The 16,052-nt window shown below is 39.4% G+C and overlaps 1 pseudogene; it reads left to right on the forward strand.

Annotated features, from left to right (window-relative positions):
• The first annotated feature begins 7,528 nt into the window (after positions 1 to 7,528).
• Positions 7,529 to 16,052, forward strand: part of LOC102849193 — a 115,753-nt pseudogene continuing 107,229 nt past the window's right edge.

Genomic DNA, 16,052 nt, shown 5'->3' on the forward strand with positions numbered 1-16,052 from the left:
ATACCAATTGACATATTTCAGCTAACAGATGCTGCCCTGGACATGCTCACCAAGTTGTGCTAAGAAATCTGGAGAACAACCACCTGGCCAACTGACTGGAAGAGATCTTTTTTTTTCCCCATCCCAGAGAAAGGTGACCCAACAGATTGTGGAAACTATACAAAAATCTTATTTATTTCACATGCAAGCAAGATTTTACTGAAGATTATCTAAAAACAACTGGAACAGCACATGTCTTTAATAGGTTTTTTACTTTCTTTATTTAAGATTTTGTCATTTTTATTTTTTCAGAAGTAAAATAAGCATCATATATTTAAGAACTCATCACTATTAAGCTTATTCATAATATCTTGTCTCTATTTTGATTTGTTCACACAATGCTTTATCAATCATTATTTCTCTATTTGCCCTTTTTGTTTCTTTTTATAAAAATGATGTTACAGGCTTTATAAATCTCATGCTATACTTAATTGATAATATTGTTGTTGTGTACCTTCAAGTTGGAGCTGATTTACAGTTGCCCTTCAAACGGGATTTCAGAGACTAAATCACACAAGAGGAGATCGTCCATCTTCCTCCCTTGGTGCAGTTGGTGGATTCCAACTGCTTACCTTCAACTTGGCAGCACAGCCTCTTACCACTAGGCCATCAGAGCTTCCTAGTCCATGCTTGCTCTTTTATTGCCTCTTTAACAGAAGAATTGGCAATATAATTGTCAATATTAATGTTAATTCACAGATATATGAGTTTTATTTTATCTACATTTTTGTTTTGTATTTCCCATTGAACATAGTTTTATGCACTCTGTGGAATTTATAGAATGTACCAGAAGTGTCCGGGACTTTCGTTCATAGGGTCGCTATGAGCCTCCTGCGAGTCAACGGCACTTAACAACAACAACCACCACCATGAATTATCGAAGTGAATTTGATGATTGTGAGTATGTACATTCTCTGTTCATTGTGTGGGAAGTTTTGTCTGCAGCTATTAGTTTGGGCTATTGACTCTGTTAATTATCATTTACATTTGATACAGGTGACCATTTTTCTTCTCTATCTACTTATGAAAAGTATATACTAAAATGACTTAACTACAATAGCTTATTTGCAACTTTCCCCCTGATTCTTTCCATTTGTGCATTCTTAGTAGAATAACAGTCCAGTTTTTTAATATGCACTTGTTTCTTCATGTTTGTGATTTGGTTGTTTCCTTTAGGCTCTACTAAAATTAAATTCAACTTGCATATAAGCATGAATAAGCAATGTTGGTTGTATTGAAGCTTTATAGGTCAAATGGTAAAGGATTACATTGCACAGTGCACAGTATTTTATTTCAGAACTTCTCATTTTATTTGTCTCCTTCCAAATTTTCCCCTTGATCTCACAGCCACCTTACATGCTCCTTTTTTCTCCTTCACATTCTGTAATTCTTGCTTCTGCCCATTGTCATTGCCAGTCTGCCTGATTCTACTACCATAGAAACCACCACACTCTCTCTCAGCTTCTTAGTGCAGCTCAACTCTATCTCAGATTCTTGCCCCAAACCATTTTATTTTATCCAATAACTCATGTAAAGGACCCCTGGTGGCTTAGTGGTAAAGAGGTGCACTACCAATTCAAAGGCACCAAATTTGAATCTACTAGTTTCTCCATGGAGGGAAGATGGACAACCAACTCTCTTGTGATTAACTGCCTCTGAAAATCTGCTAGAGGTTTAATTATGAGTCAGCTCTGACTCTATGGTACCTAACAACAACAAACAACTCATGTAATTGCAATACGCCAAATACCATGTTGATTCAAAAAGACATTTTGATTATGATTTAAAAATTATCTTGTGCACACCCATGTTTATTGCAGCTTTGTTCACAATAGCAAGGAGTTGGAAACAACCTAAGTGCCCATCAACAAACGAATGGCTAGAGAAGCTGTGGTATATTCGCACAATGGAATACTATGCTGCATTAAAAAACAAGGAACTCATGCAATATTATTCAAAATGGTTGACTCTGGAGAACATTATGCTGAGTGAAATATCCCAGTCACAAAAGGACAAATATTACATGATGCCACTGTTGTAGAATGGGACTGTCCTTGGGGTTGGGGAGAGACTGAGTAAGATGGGTTCAATAATGTATACTGCACTGAAACAGAGGAGGAAGAAAACTGTTTAAAAGAGATATATCACTAGGTATTTCTGTCATCACAGGAGACTAGAGCGAGGGCTACATGGTGGAGGGGACCTGGGGGAGGGTTTGTAAAACAATGAAAGAATCTTTTCTTTTACTTTTCCATAAAAAAAATTTATCTTGCAGTTAATGTGCCCTAACTTCCTTATAAGGCAAAAAAAATTGCATATAATGTTCTGTTCTAATATAATAGTGCCTTATCTAAGACAGAACAATTGTTGTTGTCATTGTTAAATGCCATCTACTGATAGTGAACCTATGAACAAAAGATCTGAACCTAGTCCTGTCCTGCACTATCCTCCCACTTCCTGACACACTAGAGCCCATTGCAGCAGTCACAGTGTCAATCCACCTGGTTGACGATCTTCCTCTCCTTTGCCTACTCTCCACCCTTCCCAACACCATGTCCTTCTCCAAGGAATAGCCCCTCCTAGCAATATGTCCAAAGTATGTTAGGTGAAGCCTCATCATTCTTGCCTCCAAAGAGCACTCTGGCCACACCCTCTCCAAGACATATCTGTTCATTCTCTTGGCTGTCCATGGGATGTTCAGTGCTTTTGTCCAACATCACAGCTCAAATTGGTGTTGGAGAAGAGTGCTGAATATCCCATGGATTGACAAAAGAAAAAACAAGTTTTGTCTTGAAGGAAATCCAATCAGTATGCTCCTTAGAAGCACATATGGTGAAACTTCGTCTCATATACTTCGGTCATGTCATCAGGAGGACATTGTGTTGGGAAAGGTGGAGGATCTGAGGACAAGAGGAAGGCCCCCTACAAGATGGACTGACATAGTGACTGTAACAATGGACTAGAGCATATCAGAGATTGTGAGGATGGTGCAGGATAAGAAAGATTCAGATCTGCTGTTCGTAGAGTCGCTATGAGTTGTAGATGACTCAATGGCACCCAGCATTAACAAGTTTAATATTTGTCCTTTGAAATATTTCAACTCAAAATAAGTGATCTTTTACATTTGAAGAGAAAGGGGGCACAATTACATGCTTTCTGGTTATTTGAAGTATAAACTGTTAACCAAAAAGATGCTCATCTCTGGGAGGTTTGAATCCACCAGTAGCTCAGTAAGAGAGAGATGGGCAGTAACCACTTATAGCCTCAGGAACATGATAAACGGTCACTTTAATTTGGAATCTACACGATGGTCCTAAGTGGAAAGTATAAACACAATTGATTCTGTAATTTGTTTCCAGATTTCTATAAAAACCCACTTCCATTCCCTGGAATTGATTTTAACTCATAGTGACTCTTCACTGACTCTGCAGGGTGTAAATCTTAATAGAAAGAAATGGCCTGGCCCATCTTTGCCTCAGCAGAGTCCCTGGTGAATGTAGACCATAGGAGAAGTGCGACCTTCTGATTAACAGTGCAACACGCTACGTACTAAGTCATCAGAGCTTCTGTAGGTTTCAATAAACGCCAAAAACATTTTTACCCGCTTTGGGATTTTAAAAAAATTTTTCTATGAGTTTACTTACAAAATTCAAATACATTGTTTTCAAGAACAAATTCTTTCAATTTCCCTCACACCCTCACTCATCAACTCCAATAATATTTTAATATTGTTGTGAACAGCCACCCTGATAACTATTTACTTCACACATCATTTAATCCAAGATAATAACCCTGTGAAATTCTAATTTTCCTTGGGAGATCAATGTATTTTAATGTTCCATTTTATTAGTAAATTGTTTGACTATGGGCAATGTGTATTCCGTATACACAGTATAGATAGAATATGATCTCATTTTGATGTAAAATACATAATATTTTAAATAATAGGACGTTGGTCTGAGATTAGGTTTAACAATTACAACTGTCTCAGAGGACATAATTCAAGAGGGCAAAAGCAATGTAAGTTTAATACCACACAATTTGTCATTACCTCTGTTTCAAATCCATATATCTGTTGTTGTTATGTGCCGTCGAATCGCTTGCAACTCATAGCGACTCTATGTACAACATAAACTCAGCTCTGTCCTGTGCCAGGCATACTGTCTCTGACACACTCACCCCAATTACCCCAGTCACTGAATCAATCCACCTCATAGAGGGTCTTCCCCTCCTGCGCTGTCCCTCCACCCTCCCAAGCATGATGTCCTTCTCCAAAGACTTGTCACTCCTTACAACATGTCCAAAGTATGTCAGATGAAGCCTCAGAATCCTTGCCTCCAGGGAGCAGCCCGGTTTAACCCTTTCCAGGATGAATCTGTTTTCCCAGCAGTCCATGGTACACTCAACACTCTTCTCCAGCACCACAGCTCAAAGGCAACAATACTCCTTCTATCCTCCCTAGTCATTGCCCAACTCTCTGATGCACAGCAAGTGATTGCAAGGACCATGACCTGTATCAAGTGCACCTTAGTCTCCAGAGTGACACCATTGTTCTTCAGTACTTAGGAGAGGTCCCTAACAGCAGATTTTCCCAATGCAATTCTTTTGATTTTCTGACTGATAATGTTAAGTTTGTTGATTGTGGAGCTTAGCAAGCTGCAATTGTTAATAATGTCAATGTCTTCTCTATCTATCATGGTGCTGCCAATTGGCCCAGTGGTGAGAATATTTGTCTTCTTGGTATTAAGCTTCAGTCCATATTGAAGACTACAGTCCTTGATCTTCTGCAGCAAGCACTTCATGTCCTCTTCAGTTTCAGCAAACAAGGTGGTATCATCTGCATAACATAGGTTGCTGACTAGTCTTCCTCCAATCCTGATGCCATATTCCTCCTCATAAAGCCCTGCTTCCAGAATGATCTCTTCTGCATATAGATTAAAAAGGTAAGGAGACAAGATGCATCCCAACTCTCTCCTTTCCTGATTTTGAACAATGTAGTACTTCCATGCTCTGTTCTAAGGATTGCTTCCTGGTCCAAGTATAGGTTACACACTAGAGTTCCTTAAATAGGTATAGTTAAACATAAAGGCCATATAATATAGTGTGGTTGTATAATCTTAAAACTTTCTAACTGTTATATTGTAAAAGAATAGATGTGGGAACAGAGTCACATACCATAAAAGGCTGACAATATATAAAAACAGAAAAAGATAATCTATAAGCAGCAAATGTATGCCAAGAATTATCTGGGGCTTCAAGAATATTGAAGACAGAAATAAAATAGTTCTACTCAAAACTCTGAAATACATAATCAACATCATAGTTTGGAAATCTAGTCTCAACGACAATGAGATAATAAATTTTTGTTCTTTCAAGCCACTTACTTGTTGTTGTTATCATTGTTTATTACATTAATGATATATAAAATATATGTATGTACATAATGAAGTTTCAACAATGCAAGAAAATGCTTTGCTATTACAAGGAGTTTCTGAAGCTGTGATCTTTAAGTGAGGAGACTGCACATCTTTCTTCCACAGAGTAGGTGGTGGATGCGAACTGCTGACCTTTCTGTTGTTAACAGCCTGATTTGCTGTTTACTCTGCCATCAGAGAATTCTCTCTTCCTCTCTCTCTTTTTTTAAAGAAATTTTTTTATATTATACTGGCATACTTGGTAAGTTAGTATACATTGTTTTTCACACAGGATCTTTCCCCTTTCTTTTACCCACTTCACCTTTTACCTACCGACTTTTATGACCCTATGATTAATCCCCTGCCCTTCCTCACTCCTCAGCTCCTTACCCTCCCCCTTGAATCCTCATACACGTGTTACTAGTTAACCTTCTATTTCTGCAATAATAATCTTATACAATATTTGTCCATATGAGATTGAGTTAGTTTGCTTAGCAGAATGCTCTACAGACTCTCCAAAGTCAAGTAGTAATTTTAAAAATCATTGCTCCTGCATGCTGCGTAGACTTCATCATGTGAATGTACCATCATTTCTCAATCCATTCAATTGGGCTGTTTCCATGTTCTTGTAATGGTGAATATCGCTGCTATGAATATTGATGTACAGATCTCCACATGTGCCTCAGTTCTAATTTTCTCAGGGTATATTCCTGAGGAATGTCTATGTGTGTTTCATTGATTATGCAAAAGTGTTTGACTGTGTGGATCACAACAAACTGTGGCCGACTCAGAAAAATGGCAATCCCAGAACACTTGACCGTGCTAATGTGAAACCTATACTTGGGCCAGGAGGCAGTTGTCAGAGTAGAGCAAGGAAACACTGCATAGTTCAAAACTGGGAAGGGTATATGCCAGAAATGTGTCTTATCTCCATATCTTTTCAACCTGTATGCAGAACAGATTATCCAGGAGGCTCGGCTCTGTGAAAAGTGTGGCATCAGGATTGGTGCAAGATTGATCAACAATCTGTGTTATGTAGATGACACAACCTTGCTTGCTGAAACTGAGGAGAACCTGAAGTGCTTGTTGCAGAAAGTCAAGTACTGCAGGCTTCAATATGGTTTGAAGCTCAATATCGAGAAGACAAAGATTCTCACCACGTACCAATTGACAGCATCAGGATGGATGGTGAAAAGATTGAGATTATTCACAACCTTAGTTTGCTTGGCTCCACAGTCAACAGTCTTGGCACCAGCAGCCAGGAAATTAAAAGACGTATTGTGATGGGAAAGTCTGCTGTTACAGACCTCTTCAGAGTACTGAAGAGCAATGGTGTCTCTCTGGAGACTAAGGTGTGTCTGATACAGGCCATGGTCTTTGCAATCACTTGTTATGCATCAGAGAGTTGGACAATGACTAGGGAGGATAGAAGGAGAATTGATGCCTTTGAGCTGTGGTGCTGGAGAAGAGTATTAAATAAACCATAGATTGCTAAGACAACGAACAAGTTCATCCAAGAGAGAGTTAAACCAGGTTCTCCTTGGAGGCAAGCATTCTGAAGCTTTGTCTGACATACTTTGGACATGTTGTAAGGAGGGACCAGTTCTTGGAGAGGGATGTTATGCTTGGGAGGGTGGAGGACAGTGCAGCAGGGAAAGAAACTCTATGAGGTGGATTGATTCAGTAACTGGAGTAGTGGGAGTGGGTTTGTCGGAGACGGTGAGACTGGCACAGGATAGAGCAGGGTTTAGGGCTGTTGTATATAGGGTTGCTATAAGTCACAGACAACACGTCTGCACATATCAACAAAAAGAACAACAACAACAACATATTCCAGAAGTGGAGTAGCTGGGTCATATGGAATTTCTATGTTCATCTTTTTTGAGGGGTGTCAAATTGCCTTCCAGAGTGGTTGTACCATATCACAATCCCCTAATAGTGTATTGGGATTGCGTTGAACATGTAGATTTCTTTTGGTAAGATTGCCATTTTTTCAATATTGAGTCTTCCTATCCATGAACAGGGAACATGTTTCTATTTATTTCTTTTATTGTGTCTCACAGAAATGTTCTGCACTTTTCTTTATACAGGTCTTTTGTGTCTCGAGTTAGGTCCACTTTCAACTATCTCAATTTGTGGTTGGCTAATGTAAATGGTATTGCTTTCTTGGTTTCCTTCTCTGAGTTCTCTTTGTTAGTAGAAGCATACCACTGATTTTTGATTATTGATCTTATATCTTACCACTCTACTAAATAGGTCTATGAGCTCTAACAATTTTTTCTTGTTGAGTCCTTGGGCTTTTCTGGGTACACTATCATATCATCTGCATATAGCAATAGTTTAACCTTTTCTTTGCTGATCTGGAAGCCTTTTATTTCCTTCTCTTGATGCATTGCCCTAAAAAGCACTTTCAGTACAATATTGAGTAGAAGTGGTGACAGCGGCCATGCTTGTCTGGTCCCTGTTCTCAAGGAAAATGTCTAGCCACTTACTTTATGGCATTTCTGTTATTGCAGCCTTAAGGGACTTAGTTGACTTTACCATTCAAGATTAGTTACTCATTGGCACCTGCATCATTCCCATTCTATCTGAGTGATGCCTTCAGGGCTCCCAATTATATTTATCTCATAATTTTGTACTTTACTGGTGAATGGAAAAAGCAAGAATTCTTCTAAATAATTTTGGAACCTCAAAAATTTCAGTAGAACCATCTGAGCCCTACTATAATCCCAAATGTCATGCAGCCAATTCTATTCCTCCAATTTCAGGGAGAAAAACATGTTTCTCCAAGGCTGCTGAATTTCAAATGGGAAGTAGACCATAGTATCCTTTAAACTTGAATCTGTATTTATATTGCCTCCATTTCCAACCCCACTCCTCAATTAATTGATTTTGAGTATGGAGGGTGAAAGTCCACATCAGCTTCTAACTTTCCTAAAAATTTCTTTCTCTTGACCTATTATTGTTTTTGTTGTTGTGTACTGCCAGTTAACTGTGAATCCCAGCAACTCTATGAAGAACAGATTTGAAACCTGCCCTATCCTCTGCCATCTTCTCTATCTTCAACACAATCATTGTACTGTATCTAACACAAAGTCATTGTGTCAATTCATTGAGTTGAAAGTCATCCTATCTTACACCAACTCTCCACCTTTCCAAGCATGATATCTTTTTCCAAGGACTAATCTCTCTTAATAACATGCCTATAAAGTGTGAGATGGAGTTTCAGAATTCTTATCTCTAAGAAGTACTCTAGTTGCAATTTCTCTAAAACATACTTGTTAATTCCCTTGGCAGTCCATGAGATATCCAGCACTCCTCTCCAACAACACAACTCAAGGACATCAATTCTTCTGTCATTCTTAGTCATTGTCTAACTTTGAGATACAAAGCTAGCAATTGGAAGATCATGATTTGGATCAGGTGTTCCTTAGTCTTTAAAGTGATAGAAAGTTGTGCCAATGAATCTGGAGAACAACCACTTGGCCAACTGACTGGAAGAGATATATATTTGTTCCCATTGAAATGTGACCCCACAGAGTGTGGAAACTATAGAACAATATCGATTTCACATGCAAGAAAGATTCTACTGAAGATTATCCCAAAACGACTGGACCAGCACATCAGCAGAGAACTGCCAGAAGTCCAGACTGGATTTAGAAGGGGTTGTGGTATTAGGGATATTGTAGCTGATGGTAGATGGATCTTAGCTGAAAGCAGGGAATACCAGAAGAGTGTCTATCTGTGTTTCAGATTATGTAAAGATGTTTGACTGTGTGGATCATAACAAACTATGGCTGACTCTGAGAAGAATAGGAATCCCAGAACACTTGATCGTGCTAATATTAGCAAAGCCTATACTTGGACCAAGAGGCAGTCGTGAGAACAGAGCAGGGAAACACTGCATGATTCAAAATTGGGAAGGGTGTATGCCAGGGATTTGTCTTATCTCCATACCTTTTCAACCTGTATGCAGAACAGATTATCTGAGAGGCTGGGTTCAATGAGGAGAAATGTGGGGTCAGGATTGGTGGAAGAGATCTATTAACAATCTGCGTTATGCAGATGACACAACCCTGCTTGCTGAAACTGAAGAGGACCTGAAGCACCTGCTGCAGAGGGTCAAGGACTGCAGGCTCCAATATGGATTGAGGCTCAATGTCAAGAGGACAAAGATTCTCACCACTGGACCAATAAGCAGCATCAGGATGGATGGTGAAGAGATTGAGATTGTTCACAGCTTTATTCTGCTTGACTCCACAGTCAACACTCTTGGCACCAGTAGCCAGGAAATAAAAAACATATTGCGATGGGAAAGTCTGCTGTTAGGGACCTCTCCAAAGTACTGAAGAACAATGGTGTCTCTCTGGAGACTAAGGTGCAATCACTTGTTATAGTTGGACAATGACTGAGGAGAGAAGAGAATTTATTCCTTTGAACGTGGTGCTGGAGAAGAGTATTGAATGTACCATGGACTGCCAAGAAAACAAACAGATTCTTCCCAGCGAGGGTTAAACGGGGCTGCTCCTTGGAGGCCATGATTCTGAGGCTTCATCTGACATATTTGGGACATGTTGTAAGGAGGGACAGATCCTTGGAAAGGGACAACATGCTTGGGAAGGTGGAGGGATGGCGCAAGAGGGGAAGACCCTCTATGTGGTAGATTGATTCAGTGACTGGGGTAATCGGGATGGGTGTGTCAGAGGCAGTGCAATTGGCACAGGATGGAGCAGGGTTTAGGGCTGTGTACATAGTGTCGCTCTGAGTTGCAAACGACTCGATGGTACATAACAACAACAACAACTTTTTTAAAGTCTCTTGACAGCATATTTTCCCAATACAATTCATCTTTCAATTGTTTTTTCTTCCTGGTATCAAGGATATTGATCGTGAATTCAAGAAGATGAAATTGTTTACAACTTTATTCTTTTTTTCTTCTAACATGAAGTTGCCTATTGGCTCACTGGTGATAACTTTTATTTTCTTGATGTTGAGATGCAATCCAATAACTGCAAGCCTGCAGTCCTCATCTTCTGCAGCAAGTATTTTAAGTCCTCCTCATTTTCAGCAAGCAAGGTTGTGTCATCTGCACAATGAAGGTTATTGCTGAGTCTTCCTCCAATTCTGATGTCACAGTTTAAACATCTAGTATTTAGCAATAGCAGAACATTGCTTCTGATAGTTTGTGCTATTAACACCAAATACTTATAGATTATAAGCTTAGTTGCTGCCTGAAAGTAGAGAGAGGCAAAAGAGATATTAAAAACAAAAATAAATTACAACTACAAAGTAAAACTAGGTTTCTATTTGTGGTTTCTAAGTCGCCACTGGACATTGCGTGAATCATTAAATTTCTAGCTATTAGTTTTCTCATCTAGAAATTAAGAGGTTGAAGGAGGAGATTTTTAAGAGTTCTTACGAGCACTAATAATTTATGCATGCATGTTTGTAGAATATAAACACATTCAAATTCTAGAGTTGAAAAGTTACGTATGTTCAGCACTGTACAATTTAAAGAGGATATCATAATTTATAATAAAGTATTTTGAAAAGTTAAATGTACCATGTAAGTAGACTTTGGAATGCATTGCAGTTTGATGCCTAACACTCAGCTAACTAAATATTTGTTATCAATTTACTGCACTCATTGCCAGGAGAGAACACAAAAATGAATCTAAATTTGATGTTCTTTCTCATTGTGCATTCCAGATACCATTCCAGTGTTACATTATTTCTTGTACTAACCTATATATCTCCACAATTCTTCTTCACAGGAAAGAAGGAAGGAAGGAAGGAAGGAAGGAAGGAAGGAAGGAAGGAAGGAAGGAAGGAAGGAAGGAAGGAAGGAAGGAAGGAAAAAGACAATAGGACAATAATAAATGTAATCTTACGGAAGAATAAAAAAAAATTTATTACTGCTGTTTTCATGTACTGTACATCCTAGTAAGATATTTCAAAAGAGATTATGCTCAAAGATAACATGGTTAGTAACAGCACTGTTAACTACTAAAGATTTCTCCCCTGCCATTAGGGATTTTTTATGGTTTAAGGTTTAAGATCTCAGCTACAAGCAAAAGTTTGTCTGTTTGAACCTACTCAACTAATCCTATGAGAGAAAGACCTGGTAATGCACTTCTAGATTATAGTCAAAGAAAACATATGAGAAGTTCTACTCAGTCACATGGAATCACTGTGAATTGGGATTGACTTAATTACACCCAGCAACAGCAACTTGACCATTACTTGTGTTCATGGTGTGGTAAGAGAGAACTTGGGTTGTGGAGTTGGACAAAGGGAAAAAAAAATTCATGATTAATTCTTACTACGTTTGTAACTTTGGTCAAGTTGCTAACCATTATCCTGACTGGTTCCTCTTTTAAAACAGTATGATTAGCTTGTTGTTGCTGTTGTTATGTACCATCAAGTCACCTGTGACTCCTACAATATCTCTAAACCCTGCCCTATCTTGAGTATGATTGCCCATGGGGGCTGCTGGTCATGCACTTCTCCTTGCTCTCCACACGTCTCTGTTTCGTCTATGTGGTACCCAGCTTAGTGAACACCTACCTCTTCATGAGTCGTGTTCAAGGCATTTTCTGATCCAGAACAACATGGGAAAGACAGGCACTCAGGTTTATGAACAGGTGGTTCAGAGTGCTTATGCCAAGAGGGGCAGGAAGTGACTCAGATAGTCCTCTTGACTTGAATCACAGTGAAACCTTCCAACGACCACTACATTTCTTCCTGAAGACTTCACATACTTGGCAAATCATATCTGCCCCAAAAGGCTCCTTTCCATGTAGGGCCTGGTAGACATAAATGTGAGTGAAATCAAGATGAATGGATTCCATTCCTGAGCTCTTCTCCAAAGCCTCCCGCCCCCCACCCCCCCAGCAAGCTCAGAGGTCACTGGAAGCCCTCCAATTGCATGCCTCGATGGAAGGTGGGAATCCTTATCCCCTTCTGGAAGTGCCACGAGCACCTCTCAGTCCTGCTCTGACACCTGATTTCCTTGCTGCAGCATCAGCACCTGTGATTTGCTTTTTAATATGGTTGAGCAAGTTGGCACTGAAACCTTTAACTGAGCCATGCTTTTTTCAATGCTGTTTTTTGAGAAGTGTTGATGTGGATCATATACCAGAAAGTGATCACAAATATTATGGATGTGAACAGATGCTAAGGCACTTTCCTACCAAAATATGTACCTGCTTCCTTATACTGAGTTCTCTGGAGGCACGAGCAGCTTAATAGTGGAAGAGTTTCAGAAAACCAATGGCTTCACCAACACTTTCTGAGGTTGGGGTGGAGAAGACAGTGACCTCTGGAGCAGAGTGCACAATGCAGGCTGTTCTATTAGCCTGTTGGAGGGTGACACAGGGAAATACATGTCTGTTCCTCACCAGAGAAGAGGGAAAGTTCAGTTCTTTGGGAGGTACACTCTGCTGAGGAAGTTGAAAGAGAGACAAAGTGGGAGAAGAATAGGACAAGAGTGGATAGATAATGACCGTTACATTGGAACAGATGAAAAAAAAAACTATCTAGAATGAATATATAATTAGGAATAATATGTAGAACAATAGCCCAGAATAAAAGATATATCATTATAAAGAGGAGTAGGGATGGGATTAAGATCATGCAACAACGAGTTAATATTTTATTTTTTAATTCATATTTTAATGAAAGTTTATAGAGAACCTGGATTTCCAGTCATTCACTGTTGCACATTTTCCTCCCTGTCCCCCTCCCCAGTTCGCTTTTCTCTTTGAAAAAAATTATTTCATTGTTATACAGTTTCCTCCCTCCCCCTCACCCCAGTCCACTTTACTCTGCAGCTCTTATTTTGGATGGACTGTTGTCATGCAAATACTTCCTAAACATGTATTTCCTTTTGGAAGCAGGAGTGGCATCCACTTCTGAAATGGCTTGCCTCCGAAAATTCTATGAACATTGCTCAGGTCTTTCATTCATAAGGTTGCTCTGAGTCGTCTACTACTAGATGGAACCTAACAACAACAACAACAAATTCCTTTTAAGTAGTTCTATTCCTCATCTATTTCAATGCAATGTACATTACTTATCCCCTCTTTTCTTAGTTTTCCCCCAGCCCCTATGGCATTATGCAGTATTTGTCCTTTTGTGACTGAGCTATTTCACTCAGCATAATGTCCTCCAAGGTCACCATTTTGTATAATATTCCATGAATTCCTTGTTTTTGGTTTTCAATGCTACATACTATTCTATTGTGTGAATATACCACAGCTTCTCTATCCACTCATTTGTTGATGGGCACGTGGGTGGTTTCCATCTCTTTACTATTGTGAACAACATGGCAATAAACATGGGTGTGCATATATCTATTTGGCTGACAGTTCTGATTTCTTTAGGGTATGTTCCTAGAAGTGGAATTACTGGGTCAAATGGTATTTCTATTTGCAACTTTTTGAGGAAGCGCCATACAGCATTCCACAGTGGTTGCACTATTTTACACTCCCACCAACAGTGAATAAGGGTTCCAGTTTCTCCATTACCTCACCAGCATTTGTTGTTTGTTGCTCTGTTGAATTTTGCTGTAATTACTGGGGTGAGATGATATCTCATAGTTGCATCTCTCTTAGCGCTAGGGATTTTGAAGTTCTTCATGTGTTTGTCACCATCTGAATGTTTTCTTTGGTGAAGTATCTGTTCATTTCCTGTATCCATTTTTTCAATTGGGGTTTTAATCTTTATTTTGTTGTGGTACTCTAGTATTCTATAAATTCTAGACATAAGTCCCTTGTCTGACATGTCATTACCAAATATTTTTTCCCAATCTGTGGCTTCCCTTTTTTACCTTGTTGGAGAAGTTTTTGGATGTGCATAGAGAGAGATTTGATTCTTCTATTCATCTGTGTTATCCTCTCCTGGTTATAGGTTTCTCAGGATGCTTGGAAGACTGTCCATGTTGTGGATTAGGACTTTTAGAGTTCTTCCAAGCTTTTCTCTGCTGACGTTTATAGTCGCTGGTGTTAGTCCTAGGTTCTTAATTCATTTCGAGTTGGTTTTTGTGTATGATGTGAGGGATTGGTCTTGCTTGAATTTTCTGCAGATAATTTTCCAATTTTATCAACACCATTTATTAAAAAGGCTGTCATTTCCCCACTTAACTGATTTCATCTCCTTGTCAAAAACAGATGACCATAGGTGGATGGAATAATTTCCTTCTCTTATCTTATTGCTATCATTAAGATTTCCAATACAATATTGAATAGGAGAGATGATAGTGGGCATTCTTACTTAGTTCCTGTTTTCAAAAGGAATGCCTTTAATCTCTCTCCATTGAGAACAATGTTGGCTCTTGGGTTTGCATACTTTTTACTACGTTGAGGAATTTCCCCACTGTTCCTATTTTGTTGAGTTTTTTAAATCATAAAAGGGTGTTGGATTGTGTCAAAAGCCTTTTCTGCATCCGTTGATAGGATAATGTGGTTGTTGTCCTTTGTTTTGTTAATGTGATGAATTACACTTACTATTTCTCTTTAATTGAACCATAGGGACTTCCAGGTGGGGGGCGGGGGGTGAGACTTAAACGTGGCAGGTGGAGTGTCCAGGCACAGGGGCTGGAACTTACAGGTGGAACGTTCCAGGAGGGAGCACACACAAAACGGGCCTCTGCCCTGCTGTGCCAGAGTGTGGAAATGCTTCCACAAGGACTTCTTTTCATTTCCACAGGTCAAATGTCTGTCTGTCAGGTTGCTCTTCCCCCCTCTGGTCACCTGCCCCCCCACAACCCATCTTAGCCACAATCTCCACCACTGGAACTGTGACCTGTTGTGGAACCTGCTCCTACAAGCAATCAAGCGACCTTCAGAACTTCCTTGACCTCAAGCAAAGGGGTGTCCCCACACAGGGAAGCTGCATTTTTGGAAAAGTATATGGAACTCCACACACTATTCTCCTCCATCTCTTGTGGACTCTGTAATTTCATTTAAAAATAAACAGAATGCTACTTTCTCTGGGTGGGGTTTTAGAGAGCAAGGGATTGGGGAAAAATAAACATAGATAGATAGATAGATAGATAGATAGATAGATAGATAGATAGATAGATAATAATTTCTTGAAGAAGTGTAATTATAAATAAGCCAGCTATGTAATAAAAATAAGGTTCAACTCACCAACAGTCTCAAGAACAGTTCCTGCTCTCACATATGAGCTGTTAAGCCCTGAAACCTGTTCTATCCTGTACCAACTCTACTGTTTCTGACACACCTACCGTCATTACCCCAGTCACTATATCAATCCATCTCATTGATTGTCTCCCTCTCTTTCTCTATCCATCTGCATTCCAAGCAAAATTTCCCTCTCCAGAGACTGGGCCCTCCTTGCAACACTCCCAATGTATATCAGATGAAGCCTCAGAATCCTTATCTCCAAGGAGAAGACTTGCTTCACCCTCTCTAGTACTAACCTGCTTGTTCTCCTGGTTGTTGTTGTTGTTAAGTGCCGTCGAGTTGCAGGCGACTCATAGCGACCCTATGAAGGAGAGTCCTTGACGCTTGGGTGCCTTTCATCCTCTCTCCAAGTTCATAGGGTTTCCGGAGGCAAGATATTATGGAAGTGGAC

Source organism: Elephantulus edwardii, unplaced genomic scaffold, assembly GCF_000299155.1.
Source record: "Elephantulus edwardii isolate Elephantulus edwardi_28Jun2011 unplaced genomic scaffold, EleEdw1.0 scaffold00046, whole genome shotgun sequence".
Lineage (NCBI taxonomy): Eukaryota > Metazoa > Chordata > Mammalia > Macroscelidea > Macroscelididae > Elephantulus > Elephantulus edwardii.